The sequence below is a fragment of the Phaenicophaeus curvirostris genome, chromosome 2, assembly GCF_032191515.1.
Source record: "Phaenicophaeus curvirostris isolate KB17595 chromosome 2, BPBGC_Pcur_1.0, whole genome shotgun sequence".
Taxonomy (NCBI): Eukaryota; Metazoa; Chordata; class Aves; order Cuculiformes; family Cuculidae; genus Phaenicophaeus; species Phaenicophaeus curvirostris.
In genome coordinates this window covers 12,891,884-12,909,546 of record NC_091393.1, presented here as the reverse complement: position 1 = coordinate 12,909,546, position 17,663 = coordinate 12,891,884, and positions in this window count along the sequence as shown.

Sequence of the window (17,663 nt, the reverse complement as noted above, 5' to 3'; positions counted from 1 at the left end):
GGCGCCCAGCTGGGTTTGCTCCCAGTCAAGTGTGTAAACCACTGAACTCGGGAGTCATGCCCACTGATTTGCATGCCACTTCCATGCATTTAAGTAGTTCATACAAACTAGTATAGTTGCATGAGGAAGGACTGAGAAACACGCACTTCCAGCAGGAGATGCCTGTGCTAATCAAAGACTTGGTCTGGCCTTACACAGTGTAATGCCTGGATAATGATTAATGTAGGAAGGAAATAAGCCAAAAAGACCATCACTTAACCTTTCCCTATTTCTCTTATTTTCCCAGCATTTTTGTGTCCTTAATTTATGGATGATGGGAGCAACCTCTACAGCTTGGATGTGCCTGTACATTCAGAAAAGAAATCAGAGCTAGGCCTCTGTAAGTACAGGTGAATGGTATTGAGACAAGAACTGCACGCAACTACAGAGAGGAGCATAACTGTGGTGCTTCCTCTTATGCCACCCAAAAATTTGGGTTAAGTCCACACTGAATTCCAAACCAAAACATCCTGGAATGCACACACACATTTTAAGTGTTCCGATTAGCTCTATGACTGCCTTCCTCCTGGTTTTATTAGGTTCTTATTTCATCTTGTCCTTCTGCTTTGGGCTTATAAAATAATCCAGGTTGAAAGGGAACTCAGGAAGCCTCAAAGTACAACCCTCTGCTCAGAGCAGGTAGCCAAGGGCCTCATCGAATTCTGAATATCTCCACAATCAGAAATTCCATGTTCTCTCCAGGCACCCTGTGCCAGGCCTTCAGTTCTTACCCTGCTTATACGTAAGTTCAATTCTAAAATTGTTCCACCATCTTTCCACAGTTAGTTACCTAAATTTCTTTAAAATTTCAGCTAGTAGAAGACAACAGTTCTGTGACAGCAGTAGGAGCTTGGGAAAAGGCTGAGAAAGTCCAGTAAACTTGAAGAGGTGATTTTTTTTTTTTGCTTTACCGGAAGGGAAAAAACAATCCTGTTGATATTTCATTCATAATTAGCAGTGTGGCAGAAAAGCAAAAATTTTAGCAGCAAGAAGCCGAGAGAAAGAACTGGTGGAGCTGATAAGTTCTTTTGTAGATGCCTTTCTTCACCTGTTGAACCAAACTCAAGTTCATTGGAAAGCTCAGGTTCACTCAGGAAAGCTGCTGCTCTGCAGAACAGTCCAGTTAGTGTCTTTCTTCACTCCCTCAGTAATTTCTGGCTTAGTACAGAATTGTTTCTGGTCACTTTTCTGTCACTGCATGCCCTATCAGGTCTCTGGACGGTGGCAGGTTGTAAGGGAAATTCACTGAGAAATACGAAGAGAAGCAAGTTGTTTTTCTACTACCCGTGTACTCGCCCCCTGTGTCTGTTACACTCTCTGTAACAGAATTTATGCTCATACTGGCTGGCTTACTGCTACAGCCTTCAATTAAAAACCGCGGGAATTGTCTGGTAGTTTCTTCTTTCTGCAGCTGTTGTCTTTTTCCAGCATACCTGCCCCACCAGCGTTAAAAAGATGCCTCTTGCCTGAGAAGAACCACGCTGCCCTGCAGGTTTTCAAAAGCAAAATGCAAAAGTACTGTCTTCCAATATGTGATGAAAACTTCTGCACTGTAGATGTTGGCCATGCTAGAAAAGCCATATTTTGTCCATGTTTTTGTTGCAATAGAAACCAGTTAATAGAAACAACTATGTGAAGTTAAAATAAGCTATTTATAGCTATACAGAAGATGCAACTGTAACACATAACCACTTTTCTATAATAATATTTAGGAAGTACACAGACCAAAGTAATTTGGCCCTACATCACCTTTCATGTCCAAGGGATGACGCTTGTAATGCAGAGCCACCCAGACAGATAGTCTTGTAACTGTCAAAAGAGACACTGTGATTGGTTCCTTATCAATCAATACGTGTCTGCAGGCCAATAATTAAAAATAGTGGAGGTAAGAGGTTACAGATAGGCAAACTAAGCAATCACACTTCTATCTAGTTCTATTCTTTCAAACATAGGAATCCTGAATTCTGTTAATTATTTTCTTATTAATTATTATTTTAATCATTATTAGCAGTAATTATATAACTGTTCTGATGATACAGACATTTCTAAACAACACCAGATCATTAAAAATTTATGACAGTTACCTTTGGAAATAAACCCATCAAGTGGTTCAGCTAGTATGAATAAAGTTCCATAAATAATTTAAAATTAATTTCAGAACAGCCTTATGGCTTCAGATTCACCACGCTTACTATTGTGATGGTTTCCAAGCTATCAAGGTTTTAGAACACACCACAGTTCTCAGCAATGCTCTTCTAGCATTGATTCATGGATATCTCTCCCACCTCGAACCAGTACAACCACACTTTAAACTTCTCCTGTACTATAAGGAATGCAACTTTCATTCAATAGTGCTCTGCATAAATACTGCAATGAACTGAAGAAAGCAGAGACAGGTGGCTACTACAAAAGCCGTAACACCAAATGCAGAGCACCCGTAACAGGACACTGAGAACCGGGAGCCACTCCCAGCAAACTTCCCATGTGTAAGCAGAGCATGATGTTCAAAGTATGGAATACTTCCATTTGCCAGTTTGGGTTAACTGCCCTGGCTCTGCTGCCCCCAGATTTACACACCTGCTCACTTATCAAACATGGGAAACTGAAAAAAAAAAAACCCCTAGAACCCAAACCTTGATTTCTTAGCAACAATAAGAAAGAACCATAGAATCATAGAATCACCAGGTTGGAAGAAACCCACCGGATCATCGAGTCCAACCATTCCCATCAAACACTAAACCATGCCCCTTAGCACCTCGTCCACCTGTGCCTTAAACACCTCCAGGGAAGGTGACTTAACCACCTCCCTGGGCAGCCTGTTCCAGTGCCCAGTGACCCTTTCTGTGAAAATTTTTTTCCTAATGTCCAGCCTAAACCTCCCCTGGTGGAGCTTGAGGCCATTCCCTCTTGTCCTGTCCCCTGTCACTTGGAAGAAGAGGCCAGCACCCTCCTCTCTACAACCTCCTTTCAGGTAGTTGTAGAGAGCAATGAGGTCTCCCCTCAGCCTCCTCTTCTCCAGGCTAAACAACCCCAGCTCTCTCAGCCGCTCCTCATAAGACTTGCTCTCCAGCCCCCTCACCAGCTTCGTTGCTCTTTTCTGGACTCGCTCCAGAGCCTCAACATCCTTCTTGTGGTGAGGACACTATTCTTTTGCCTGACAGGTAAAGAACTTTAAATAGAAAGACATCTTACAGCAAAATATAATGATTTTTGTTTTCTTTCTGTAGAAGAGTTTACTAAACTGATAGAAAAGAAAGTCTGCAAAAGATCAGTGTACTTTCAGCATTCTTCTCATAGTAAAATCTAGAAAAACAGCAGCTGCTGGGAAGAAAATTAACTCTATCCCAGCTGAAGCCAGGGCACTTACACAACCCCAAGTAGTTCTTCTTTATTTGTAAGTGTTGTGGGTTAACGTCAATAAGCAGGTAGGCACCACACTGCTGCTCACCCGCTCCCTCCTCAACCACAGGAGGGCAGGGGAAGAGAAAAGGAAGAGCAAAAGCAAGAAAGCTTGTGGGTCGACATGCAATTTTTTGCTAAGCAAAAGAGAAGTGGAAGAAGAAAGAAAACGAAGCAAGTGATGCAAAGGTGACAGGCCAATGCCCAGTCAGTTCCCAAGCAAAATATAGCCAACCTCCCTAAATGTTCCTCTCTCCCTTTTTATTTCCAAGCATGACATTATATGGCATGGGGTGGCTCTTCGGTTGGTTCGGGTCATCTGCCCGGTTCTGCGTTCTCAGTCTATTTGTGGGGAAAAGCAGAGTAAGAAACAGAGAAGGCACTGACAGTGTAGAAACGCTATTCAGCAACAGCTAAAACTGTGTGTTATCAGCATTGCTTTGGTCCCAGATCTAAAACATAGCACCATATGAGCTGCCACAAAGAAAGTTCACTCCATGCCAGCCAGACCCAGTACAGGAACTATCAGATTCATCTGAGCATCTGTCATTGTCAGCTCCCCAGTGGCCCATCATTGATGCACTGCAGAAAACTCCTGGATTGCTAGGACCCACCCCTACTCCTGAAGAGCCTGTAGCATTTCTATCATATGAGTTCTCAACATATCCAAGCAAAACAAGTCTGCTTGGAAATTTCTTTGGAATCTTCTGGAACTGCTTTGGTTCTACAGAATCAAGAACCAATGAAATAATGGGAAAAAAAATCACTTTTAAGAAGGCGGCTCTTGAAGGCTTATTGAGCAAGTAAAAAGACTCTTTTTAAATCGCTGTGAGGGAAGTTTTCAGTTAGATATCCCCAACATTCACTGTGACTTATATAAAAATAAAGACTGCAGGAAAAGAAATATAAAAAGCTGAGGAGAATCAAGGCTTCCTGACAACAATTCTGTGAAGCCTCGATGGCAGTAGTACAGCAGAAACGCAACCTGGAGAGGCAACTGCATGTTGAAGTTACGTGGGAAGCCCATCACGTGGCTATCCAGCCTGTTGTCAAAGTAAGGCAACCGCCTGCCATTCTAGCTTTCTCACTCCATTGCATAAATCCACAAGGCAACTTATGACTTATTTATACAAGCACATTGTTTTATGTGACTTGCTGAAGCAAGAGCAAAGGCCTTCACCTGTATTAGGTTCAGCTACATCTCCAGCTGTGATGCCTGCTGAATACCAACATAGACACCATCTTGCCACAACTAACAATATTATTACAATATTTTTACTCTCCCTTGTCTCAGCTTCTTACCTTCTAATCTTCTGGCATAAAACCTGAACCAAGAAAGACTCCACATTTTGAGATTAAGTAGTACTAAAAGTATTAAATCTTGAATTAATCTGCACAGCCAGGGGAAGAGCCTTTCTGATCTCAATTAGACAAGAATTCCGAAGAAGTGATTCTATCTTCTTAAACACTCTCCCAAATCATTCCACTTGTGCTAGCCCTGTCTTCAGAACTCTGTCTTTAATGCTATGCCAGGTCTTTCTGAGAGCACCACAAACACATACCTGTATGTGTACACTCATACTTCCAGTGTAATGTTTGTATTTGTTTTCTGAATGCAGGAGACTTACCTTGAATACATTCCTTTCCACTATTTATTTCCACATTTATTCTTAGCCTGCTTAAAAATGAACTATCTAATGAATGAGAACAGAGAAATACCTTGAAGCGCTTTTCACGTTGTAGTATACATCAAGCACACAAACGCAGTTCTGAGTCCTCTTCAGAGGGCTTTAACACAGGTCTCGTGTTGCTCTCTCTACTGCTGAGCCAGGTGAAGCTAGAGATTCTTCTCAGGTCCACCCTAGTTCCCTGTTCATCAAAGTAGCTGGGTTAGCAACACAAGTATTTAGCAGTGTTTAATTAATCAAGCCATTTAATAGACCTAAGTCTGAGAGCAGGCACAGGTAGCGTGTGGCATTTGGGCAAACGCTAACCTCCAGTTAATGAGGCAATAATCTGTAGCTGGGGGCAATAGAATTCATGTAGCTGCTGGTGGAACAGTCCATCTGACTGCAGTTTGACTGTAGCATTTTTCCTGCCTTCTAGCTTTGGGACACTTAATAGCAGTGATGCCCCATTTCATTTGCATCTTTGCCAGGTCAAGGGACCCCTCCACCTCCTTGACCATAAAAATCCTCTAAAAAGCTGCTGCACTCAATTCTGCTGGCCCAGTCCTCCAGGCAGTCACTCCCTATCTCGGTTTGGGCAAACCAAAATGGACCTGCAAAGACCTGTCATTGAAAGCGAGTAGGCCTGCCTCATTTGAACACAGGTTAGGGAGCAATCAGACATGTTACGCTGGAAGGAAGAACCTGAGAGCTGGAAATGATGAAGGTGGCAATAAGCATCTTAGGGTGCTCCAAATGTTCTTTGCTCAGCATAGCTACTGCCAGCACTAGCTGTGTGAACACTAACCAGTTGTCCCGAGCATCCTCTTTAACTGATGGAGAGAGCCGGGCAGCTATAGCGGGTACTTGATCCCACTAAGTGTCTCAATCATCCTTTGAAATTACAAAGACCACACAAATATTGTAAGGGGATTCATAAATCTAGACTCATATCTTTCTGATAGTTTAGAGTAGCATTTCCATCACTATCATGCTTTTCTGAAATACTTAAGCTGATTGACAAAAGCAAGGAAAAATTTCATTTAAACTTGATTTTAAAGTTTAATTTTAAGGCATGTTTAGGAAAGCAATAGGTCCTCTGTTAATATACAATGAGAACCTTCTCCCTGCCCCTCCCCCAAAAAAACCCCAACCCCAAACTATTGACTTATTGCGTTCCACAACATTAAACCTTGCTGTAAATAATCAGTAAGAATTTAAATGCAGGGAATATTATAAAGGCACTAATTGAATCAGCTATTTTTAAAAAAAATTCTAAATGTGCTGAATACAAATTTATTTACTTCAGTAAAAGGTAAATGGATTTTTTTATTTTTTTTTGGTGTAGACAGTCTATCAAGTTCATCTTAGTTGGAGAAGTGATGAGTCCACTTCAACTAATGACAAAATGCTGCTACAGTACAGTAGCAATAATTTTTCTGAGCTTGCCGTTTAATGACACTTCAAGCAGCTCGAGCCAATGCTCTTAATGTCCTGTTGAAATTCTGGACCAGCTAAACAAAGCAAACACTTTTTCTGCATCCCCTCTTACTAGCTCTTTTCAATTTTTGCTTAGAGGTTCTCAGCAATCAGTTCATTTTCTTCCAACAGGAAAGGTAGGAAGCATTCAAGAGAACATGAACTGTAGCTGCATTGGTCTGGCACTGAGTTCCTGAGACTACAGCAATGAGAGGGCTCTCATCTCCTCTTTACGTCGAGGCTGTATCCGCTACTGGGTAAGAGCCTGCTGTTAGATGTTAAATATGAACCAGTGTTCTGTAAGTTTGCACTAGGGATGTAGAGGTTAGTTTATTAGCTATTTTGTAACAAGGAAGTAGCGTAAATATATATTAAGTCATTCCATCTTCCTTACATATGTTTTCCTGGGCTAACTGTGCTTGTCCCTTTTTGTGTATATTTCTTGATAAATATGTCAATAAATAATTTATTGAGCTGACAGGAAGAAAAAGACAATGCGATGGAAACATTGTCAAGTAAGGCCTTTAAATAGCCAGTGTAATTTAAATGGGAAATCCTAAATCGACTGCTAGATAATCATAGAATCATAGAATAACCAGGTTGGAAGAGACCCACTGGATCATCGAGTCCAACCATTCCTATCAAACACTAACCCATGCCCCTCAGCACCTCGTCCACCCGTGCCTTAAACACCTCCAGGGAAGGTGAATCAACCACCTCCCTGGGCAGCCACTGCCAGTGCCCAATGACCCTTTCTGTGAAAAATTTATTCCTAATGTCCAGCCTAAACCTCCCCTGGCGGAGCTTGAGGCCATTCCCTCTTGTCCTGTCCCCCGTCACTTGGGAGAAGAGGCCAGCACCCTCCTCTCCACAACGTCCTTTCAGGTAGTTGTAGAGAGCAATGAGGTCTCCCCTCAGCCTCCTCCAGGCTAAACAACCCCAGCTCTCTCAGCCGTTCCTCATAAGGCCTGTATAGAATCATAGAATAATGTAATAAGTAAACATATTAACCAGTAAGTAAACATATTAACCAGCCACAAAGCCATAAATTATGTTTGTTTCTATGTCAAAGCCTAATTATAGCAGTTGGCAAAGGCATGAGGAAGAGTTAATGAAACTCAGGAAATAAAGATAGGATATAATTTTATGGACTTCCAAACAGCTTCTAAACACTTCTTTAAAAAAGCATTTCCAGAGTGCTGCTTTGGAATCATTGTTGAAAAATATGTTTTGTTCCCTGTTAGACCTAACCACTTAGGAGATTTAGTAGCACTGATGCACAAAGGATGCTTAAAGTTCAGGAGTTCACGATAGAACTGTTATCTTGGTTCTGTACAGTAAACAGTATATAGTCATTGTACTGAAAAAGTATTTGCTGGAGAAATTTTCTTACTATTTAAAAGAACCCCAAAACCTGCATATGCATCCATGCAGGATGTTTATGATGTATTCTACTAAGATACTACTATAAAATTTTTGGTGCATTAAATATGGCTGTATTTAAAAAATCCATTTTTTCTCTTATTTGCAGCATTCTTGCACTCGTTCATGTTTTTTTTTTCATTAAATGCAGATTTTTTTCTCTGAGTTAATCTTGTAATTATCCCCTTTAGTAAAAAACAGAGATGAGAATAACTCATGTGCCCATTTCTGCCACAAATTGGCTAATAACACCCTAAGCTAAGTAAAAGCAAACAAAAATAAAACAAGCATCACCACCCCCAAGCCCACAAAACTTTACAGCATGCATCCTCTTCAAACTTGGAGGCAACATTGTTTGGGTTTCCCAAAGATTTGCTCTTAGGTGTCTGCTGCCAGTGAAAACAATGAAACCATTGTCTTTGATAGAAGCAAAGCTCAGCCAAAGCCGGACGCTTCTATATATCCTTTCCCTTGTCAACTGCTGAGACAGAAAACGTTTGAAAATATGTATTATGCTTAAAATGTTTATAAGCCTAAATGGCTAACTCTGTAAACTCCCTAACACAAACTGAGCTAAAAAGATACTCATCTTGCTGAAAATTCATATTGCTCCTTCTAATACTCAAATGATAAACAATTAGCTATTTCGCGCATTGTTGTCTTAGGGGAACCTGTGCAGCTGGGTGAACAGGAGAAGTCAGCAAATACAGTAATAAGTGTTTTCAGAAGGAAGCTGTAGGGACCTCATAGTTGCTAATTTGGATTTGGATTTTAAACAGTGGAGAACTTTAGCTAGTGAGAAGAGGGTTAGCTGAAGCCGGCTGAAGATCGGTTTTTGTTGTGTTGGTTTGGTTTAACACGTAGGCATTCATAGCCAAGGCTGTGTACCAGGTATGGCCTTTACTGATGCAGCAATGCCAAACCCAGGGCCTTCTAACAGAAAACTTCAGAGGTCTACAACATATACCAAACTTACTGCCACTTTCTAGAGTAATTACATTTTTTCCAGTATGGTGAAGATGTCGAATATCGAAGCCTTAAGAGATGTTTCTGGCAGGCTCTGATAGGTGAAGCGATCATCCCCATAGGGATCAGCTTTGTATGTACAAGTAGTGTATCTCCTGGGTTTAATTTTCTTCATCCTAATTGCCAGCAGACTTTGCGATCATTGTTTTTGAGGGTTCACAGTACTATATCCAGCAAGGACATTTGGAGTATTAGAAGAAGTTGGTAAGCTCAACCTAGATGTACTGATTAAGTGAATTTCTTAACTCCTGTGAGAAATCGAAGCTACTGAAGCACAATACACAAACATACTCTGACAGCACTTCCACATTGTAGTTTGTAAAGCTGAACTGCCTCAGTGTTCTGCTACAGCATCTCTATGTGGCACAGACATACAGAGACTTGTCTTTGAAGCAGAGGAGAGGTGAGGTGGTTCTGCTATACCCAGTACCATTTATGTTAAAATCTTTCCTTAAATGAAGAAGTAAACTCAATTTTATATTTGTACCTATAATTATATACACACACATATATAAAATGTATAAATAGGCATGGAACATACCAGGTAGCAGACGATGTAAGACAATATACATGTTAGCTCATGTAATGTGTTACTGTAATGTATGTTACGTATGACATGTTATAGATTATATGCAGAATAAAATATACTTTAAAAAGTTACATTGTTGATTTAAGGTTTCTCTAGCTTCTTCACTGGAAGTTTCTCTAAGTCCTTGGAGAGGAAAGGAATGAGGTCACAGCCTCAAGCTCACCTCTGCAGCTTCATACATAAGCTGTTCATCTCCTTCTTTCTTTCCCATTAAATACCTTATTTAAGACCGTGTATGCAGCTAGATTATAAGAAGGAGATTTGCTAGAATTACCTTGTAATGCAGATGTAATATCTTTGTTGTGGAACCGGTGTGCCCGAGTGGTGCTGTAGCACACAGCATGTACCTCATGCTTCAGCATAGAATCATGGAATCACCAGGTTGGAAAAGACCCACTGGATCATCGAGTCCAACCGTTCCTATCAATCACTAAACTATGCCTGAATCAGCCAGCATGAATCAGTCAGCTTCAGCCAGCTCTGGTTGGTAGCCCTCTGTAACACCCTTCTTCATGTATGATAGACTTGCTTTCCACCACTGACTGAAAACATTGCCAGGTTTGGCCATCACACTGTGAGACACAGAGGAGAGGTATCTATGAAGAATGAAATCTTATCCTTACTGAAACTAAGGAAAAAAAAAACACCCAAAAACTTTTACGGGGTTACTTAGGGTCAACATTTCAAAACACAAGATATGAAATTTTCATCCTGTTTTCATTGGAGTAGATTGTTACGGTGCAGAGTTCACACATTCATAGGACATACCAAGACAGGTAAAGACCTGGAGCGGTTGCCCTTGAAATGATACGTAACAAAATAAATGCAATACAACCACAATAGCTTAGAAATCAGTGTCTTTCTTGGAAGGTTTCATCTAGGTTCAAAAGTGAACATCACAACAATGGAAGTTGCAATCCTTTTGATCTTGTGCAGGATTTATGAAATTTCTGTACAGATTCAGCTCGGTATAGACAGAGGAAGGTAGCACTAAGAGAACATTTATAATCAGCACACTCTTAAGATATTGGCTTGCCTGTCCTTAGGCAATGCTGACTGCTCTTCTCTGGAACTGAGACATTCAACATTATAAGAATCTCTTCTCTCCTCAGACCACGTGGCAGCAATGTCTTTTTAAGAATAGGAGCAGACCTACAAACTTGACATCAGTGCTTGTTTGGTGTTATTTATGGACATCTGCTGCCAATTTGAGCCTCAACTGCCAATAATTTATTAGCACCAGAGAAATGAAAAAAGGTCTTTTGAGTTCCACCCAGTGGAAACGAGGATGTGATCCTTGGCTCTTCAGCCTTAGGGCCCTTAACCAGGAGGAGGAAGATCTAGTTTTGTAGTTTTTGCTCCAAGAAATTTTCAAGACTTTTCCTCACTGACTATTTATTATAAAATGCAGAAATTGTCAAAGCAGAACTTGGATCCCAGATGTGTCTCTAAAGCCAACCAGTCTTCCTGACCATATTTCCTCTTTCTCCTCACAAGACAGAGGAGCATCTTAGATTTGATGTTCCGGCTGGTGCAAGCGGGAGACGGTTGCTGAGATGCTTCACATACATCTGTGGAAAAGAGCTGAGAGATTTGTAGAGATATGTTCAGAATGAGCTGCGGTTTTCAGAGCGTCGTTTTGAACTCTCATTTAGGCTCCAGGTCTGTAGCCTGAAATCATTGCTTTTTTTGTTTTGTTTGTTTTTTTTTTTCTTTAAATATGCATATCAGTATTTGGTTTGATGGATACCACCTGGATTTAGTTGACATAACACAATATGGATGAGGTGGTAGAGAACAGAAAAATGAAGCAAACACAATTTCACGGCTGAAGGCTGAAGACAGCAAAATACCAATGAAGATTAGAACACTTATGGAACAGGTAACTGAATGCGTCCTATAGCTTCAAAACAAAGAAGTTTGCCAGAAATTATGTGTAGCCTCCATGCTGAATTGCTAGATTGGGGAACAAGAACTGCAAGATGAATTTCTATGGCTCGATGCTAATAATAGCTTAGACTTAAGGACAGTGCCCCACTGCAAGTCTAAGACCTATATACTTTTCAGAGGAGACACAACTTGCTTATTCTGACATTGCCTGGAATTGTTTTTCTGGTCTCTTCTGGTTTTAACTGCACAGTTGTGAGGCTTTACTCTGGATAGGCATGAGTCAGCTCCAAACCATAAACAGTGTAGCCATGGTTAGTAAGCCTGAGCTACTAAGCCTTTGCTGATAGTGTGGGCGCAGTAGTTGTGTCTGCTTGGAGCACCACCAAAGCAAGCTCACATCTGCTCGCAAAAAAAGAAAAATAAAAAAAAATTCATAAACATATCTTCTCTGTTCTTTTCCTGCTTCTTCCCCCTGCCTTTCTCATTCCCTCTCCCTTTTCCTTCTTCTCTGTCCCACCCACACACATCCACAAGAGCACTCACAGAAGCTCCACCTATGCAAGCCCTGCACCCAGATAGTTCAAATTCCTGAGTAAGATCTCACAGGGCACGTGTTTGTTTAGACTGGTAACAAGTGGCTATGATGTGGTATGAGGCCCCTTGCACGTTTCCTTACAACGAACTTGAACTAAGAGCAGTTGTTATATTAATTCATTTCAACAAGGTTTTACTCAATAAGTGTTGATTTTGGCTGACTACAGCTGACGGAACCCAGAAAAGGGTCCTCTAGGTGATGGTGGGGGAAGCTGCTGTGCTGAGCTCCAAACAGTTTTTGAGGATTTCCCTTTTCATAGAATCATAGAAACATAGAATCATAGAATCAGCAGGTTGGGAAAGACCCATTGGATCATCGAGTCCAACTGTTCCTATCAAACACTAAACCATGCCCCTCAGCACCTCATCCACCCGTGCCTTAAACACCTCCAGGGAAGGTGAATCAACCACCTCCCTGGGCAGCCTCTGCCAGCGCCCAATGACCCTTTCCATGAAACATTTTTTTCCTAATGTTCAGTCTGAACCTCCCCGGCAGAGCTTGAGGCCATTCCTCCCTTGTCCTGTCCCCTGGCACCTGGGAGAAGAGGCCAGCACCCTCCTCTCCACAACCTCCTTTCAGGTAGTTGTAGAGAGCAATGAGGTCATCCCTCAGCCTCCTCTTCTCCAGGTTAAACAACCCCAGCTCTCTCACCATAAGTTCACTAAATCCACTATGTCAGGATATCAGGGCCCCACAGCTCATAGCACAGGCTCTGGCTGCAGAAATGTCTATAGCAGCCCTGCTTTGTGAATGACATGAATTTGGGTGACTTTTCATGTGCCTGCAAGATTCAGGTTTCTATGGGGTTTTCTCATGCGCAGGATAAGAATCAGGTTACTCTTTCCCTAAATTTTCTTTTAATCTACCTTTTCTTCCACTAGCTAGGTACTAATTAGGTTGTACATCATCTGCCATTCTGGCACAAGCAGCATGTTGGCACAAGTTAGTGGAAATTCAACATTTATTAAGGTTAGACTGTATTTCCTGTGTATCTTTTTTTCCCCCTAAGATGATCACTTACAAGAATGAGACTAACACTTCACTTAATTTTATAACAGGAAGCCCTCCACGTTAGACGGCAAAGCTATGTAAGCTGTATCTTGGCTATCATAGCCTCGATGCCTCGGATTTAGTTTTTCTGAGATTTGGGGATTTTTAGCAGAAGGTTTTGAAAAACATCAACAATCTTAGCCACTGACATACTCATGTGAGGACTATGAGAAGCAGTACTTTTTGACAGAACAAATATGAAGAATGTTGAGAAGTAAAAGTATCATCATGGAACACATCCCTTTCTCTTTTTAAAATGTATAGTCCTTACAGGAGGTTGCTGATGGGTGACTACTAGAGCTGGTCTACCTTTTAGCCTGAAAGCTTATTTTCAGGGAAAGGTGTCTTCTGCAAGTGTTCTGGAGGTGTTCAAGGCCAGGCTGGATGGCACCTTGGGCAGCCTGGTCTGGTGGAAGCCTCCCTGCCCATCACAGGGGGTTGGAGCTAGATGATCTTTAAGGTCCCTTCCAACCCAAACCATTCTATGAAATTAAAGGAAAAGGAGTTTCTCAGGTTCTGATTTCTCCCTACACGGGAGAAATTGATGTAAAAGAAAAGAAGCTTGCATATTCCTGTGAATTCTTCGTCTATGTATATGTGTGTGTGTGTGATACTTTTATCTCAGTAACAAATCTTAAACACATTAGGGGCAGACGCTACCATTTTCTTTTCTCATGTTATCTCAAGGAAAAATCAGGAAGATAGATAAATATGGCCTCTGCCACTTGTTCCTGCTACTTGCTGGATGTCGCAGGTCCTGCAGGTTCACCCACATGCTCTAGACCTTGGTTAAATGTGGGAGGAATATTAGTGTCACTCTTCTAGTTGAAAGATACTTACATAGCTCCGCTATTACACCATAGTCATAAACATATATATCTTCCATAAATCAATTGCTGTCAGACTAGCACTGAAATTCCCATTTGAAAAGAGGGAACAGAGAAAGAAAGTGTAAATTACTTGCCCCATATTACATATACCCATGGTTAAGAAAAATCACATTTGTTTCCTGGCAGTGCAAGACTAGATTTGTTTCACCAGCCAAAACAATGCTTTTAAGAAGCCCGAAATAAGGCTTTAACCCTTACAGCTCCAGACCAGTGCCTCATTATGGTGGAATTAAGTATTATGCAGTACCTAAAAAAAGTACAGTTTTCTCGTATCTGCCAAGTATATATATAAAAACTTCACAGTATTTGCACTAAATGAGACAGTCAGAGATAACAGATGGAGTGTAGAGCTCCTCACTTTTGTAACTGGTTTTGGGACTTAGAAAAGTCAGTCAAAAAACCAGCAAGTCCCACATGATCTTACCTGCTGGAGAAGGTGAGAATTCCATTCCCATGTCTTCTGCAGGCTGATTTCCTGTTCCCGCTCAACATCCTAAAGCTTCACAGCCTGCACTCTAGGGTACGCTACGGCATGAGGATAGAGAATCCAATTAATTATGTCCTACCTGAATTCAGCTTTCAGCAAGCAATTATTAGACAAAACCTGATAGAGGCCCTTATTTGATTTAGGAGGCTTGTGTGTCTTGGCATTCATCAGGATTTACTGATGTTGATAAATCGCTCTTTTCTGTCATGGCTCTAAATAGATATACCAAGTTTGTCCAAGGCTCCTTGCTGAGCCTTGATCTAAATGTTTTTTCATCTAAAAGTATGGAGGAGCAGTTGTTCTTTTATCTTGAACTGCAATCCAGAGGTCAGAAGTAGTGAAAGTGGCATTTGTCTAATTATTATTTCTGTTATTATTTTCTCTCCTCAGACAGCTGGAGGTAAATCGTCATGAATCTGTTTGAGTAAAGCTCTCTTCAGCTAGCTTAGTAAGATAAATTAAAAGTAATATGAACCAAATATATCCTAGGATATCTTTACATGCAATATTTAAGAAAGGCTAGGTTGCAACCTGTAGATTTGCTGCTGATGGATTCATTGCAACAGAAATGAAAGAGAGGGGTTGGGAATACATTCTCTATATTCTCTATTTATCTCTCTGGGATGCTGTGTCCTTGCCTCCATCCAGCATCTCTTTGTCCAAGCTGCTCTTTGAAGAGTGGTTGGAAGAGTAGCATGCAGACAGATTAATAGAGGGGTATGCATACAGCCTCCTGGTAGTATAGCATGAACTGATTTTACTAAGTTTAGTTGAATGTCAAGATGATTGACAGGATGCTCAGAACCCTGGGGGACTTCTATGTCTTAAGGCAAAGGAAAACCAATGAAAGAGGAAAAAAAACCCATAAATTAAATAATTTATTGCTCATTCCTCTCAGCCTCCTATGTTCTTTACCAGGAGCTTTGTAAAGTACTTCGACTCATTTTTCACACTAGTTCTTGAGATAATAGCCACAATGGGCAGGAATCTGCTCTTTCTTACACATGTACTGAACTGGAATCACTTGGTTTTTTTTCTTCCTAAATTCATTCTAAGTTCTTGTGAGTCACTGTATGATTTGACAGGTTAACTTAATGCATTTGATTGTTAAGTTCCCTAGCTGCAAAATGTTCAAAGATCACTTACTGGCAAATACCATGTAATGTCTGTAGAATTGCTGCACATATATGTTAAATAGCTTCTGAGTTTTGTTTGTTAATGCTAGATAATTCAGGCTAGACTCCTTTTTTATATAATCCAATATAAAATCTAATCCATTTTGGCCACCTCCATCTCATGTAGTATTCAAGTTTGTGACAGTTTTACACCAAAAGCTATGGAAAGGGACAATTATGAACTTTCATATTCCAAAGAACTGCCTCATCCAACTATGTTTGTACCCCAAATGTCTTTTTTATGTAATGGGTTTCAAATGCTCACCACAATAATGAGATTATTCCTTATCAATGTAGCTGTGTGTTTATAAAATGAAAGTTTGTTTTTCCAGAAATAGTGTTTGCTATCCATTGTTTGCTACCTAGCTGCTTTAAAAGTTTGCTGTCTGATCAATAAGTAGAAAACATGTGAAGAGTTACCCATCACAAGTGAAAAACAGAGGAAAAAAACCCTCAAACGTTCACAAGGTTGAGAAGGGCTCAAATTGCTGAAATGAGATTACCTGGAAAATGCCATGACTGTACAGCTCAATAGTCCGTGAGCAACTTGCCTGATGCAGAACTTCCTACCCTTGAAACAGAAGTGATATTCTTTCCTTCTATCGCTGTGTACCACCTTCAAGGGGAAATACACCTCCATTTCACCAGGCTATCATCTCAGCTGAGCGCGTGGAAATCAGCTCATCTTTTGGCACCGAATATCTGTATATCACCTTAAGCTTTCTTATGTCAAAATGTCAGTGGTACCAGATATTTTTATATTGCTTAATATCAGTATTATTGTTCTTTTATATGTCAGCCTGAAGATATAATAGTATCATAAAGTGGTCTAGATGTCAAGGTATTTCATTATTACATAACAGTCAGTGCAGTTTGCTCTGCTCCGCTTAGCCTTACAGTGAAAACTGACATATATCTTTAGAAATATTTCAGGTATGTGATTAGCATAACAACGTATCAGGACATACATTTACAGAAAAGGTCTGTTGGACTTAAGAATTAAGTAATCAAACAAAAGCAAATACCCAATTGCATTATTTGTTGTTAGAATAATATTTTCAGTGGTAAGTTTTTGTATGGATAATCAGAGGAAAAGCTATTCCTGTCTTGAAGAAAGACATCATAAATTTGTAATCTGTTGTTTTCTGCTTAACTAATAATATAGGAAGGCAAGGTTAATCAGGGTGACATAGCAGGAAGAAAGAAAGCAACTGTGTGCATTTTTATGGCTGTACAAATTTAAGTGAATCATATAGTTTTAGACAAATATGTGTATGTTTACTAGCACATTATTGTGTGACAAGTGAGTAATCATCTTTAGTAGGTACCCTGGTATGAACGTACGCCAGTTTATATGCATCAGATAATGCAGAGATCTCCAGAAACTGTTGTTTTCTGTACAAAACCTAATATACAATTTCAGGCAGATATTCAGATCAGCACTTCATTTTGAGCATTGTATTTTGTACTTAGTATGTAAGACTGTTGAGGGATAATGCTAATTATTATCCAGCAAGTGAATCTCACTGTTATTAGGTATCAATGAACTGAAATCTAAGTGACAGAATTATTCTGAAAAATGTCTGCAATGAGAACATGCCGCACTGTGTCATATCGAATGTCCCAGGAACCCAGTATCCCGTGTCCAGCAGTGGTAATAAGAAGCAAAGAGAATCCACAACCTTATTAGCACTGGAAATGGTGCAATAGTTTGTTTCAGAAATAGCTGGTTGAAGTACAGCAGGAGTTTGATTCACCTCCTCTAGCAGTAATCTCCAGTGTAGATGTCTACATCTGAGCTAACTGCCTAGCCTCACTGTAACAAATTAGTAACTAGAAGGACATAACATTATTAATTTCTGATTTTCAGCCTCAGATATTTATCTGCTTCTCTTCAGAGACTGCAAGAGGACCCTGCAATGACTGTCTCAGACACAGACATTTACATGACTCCC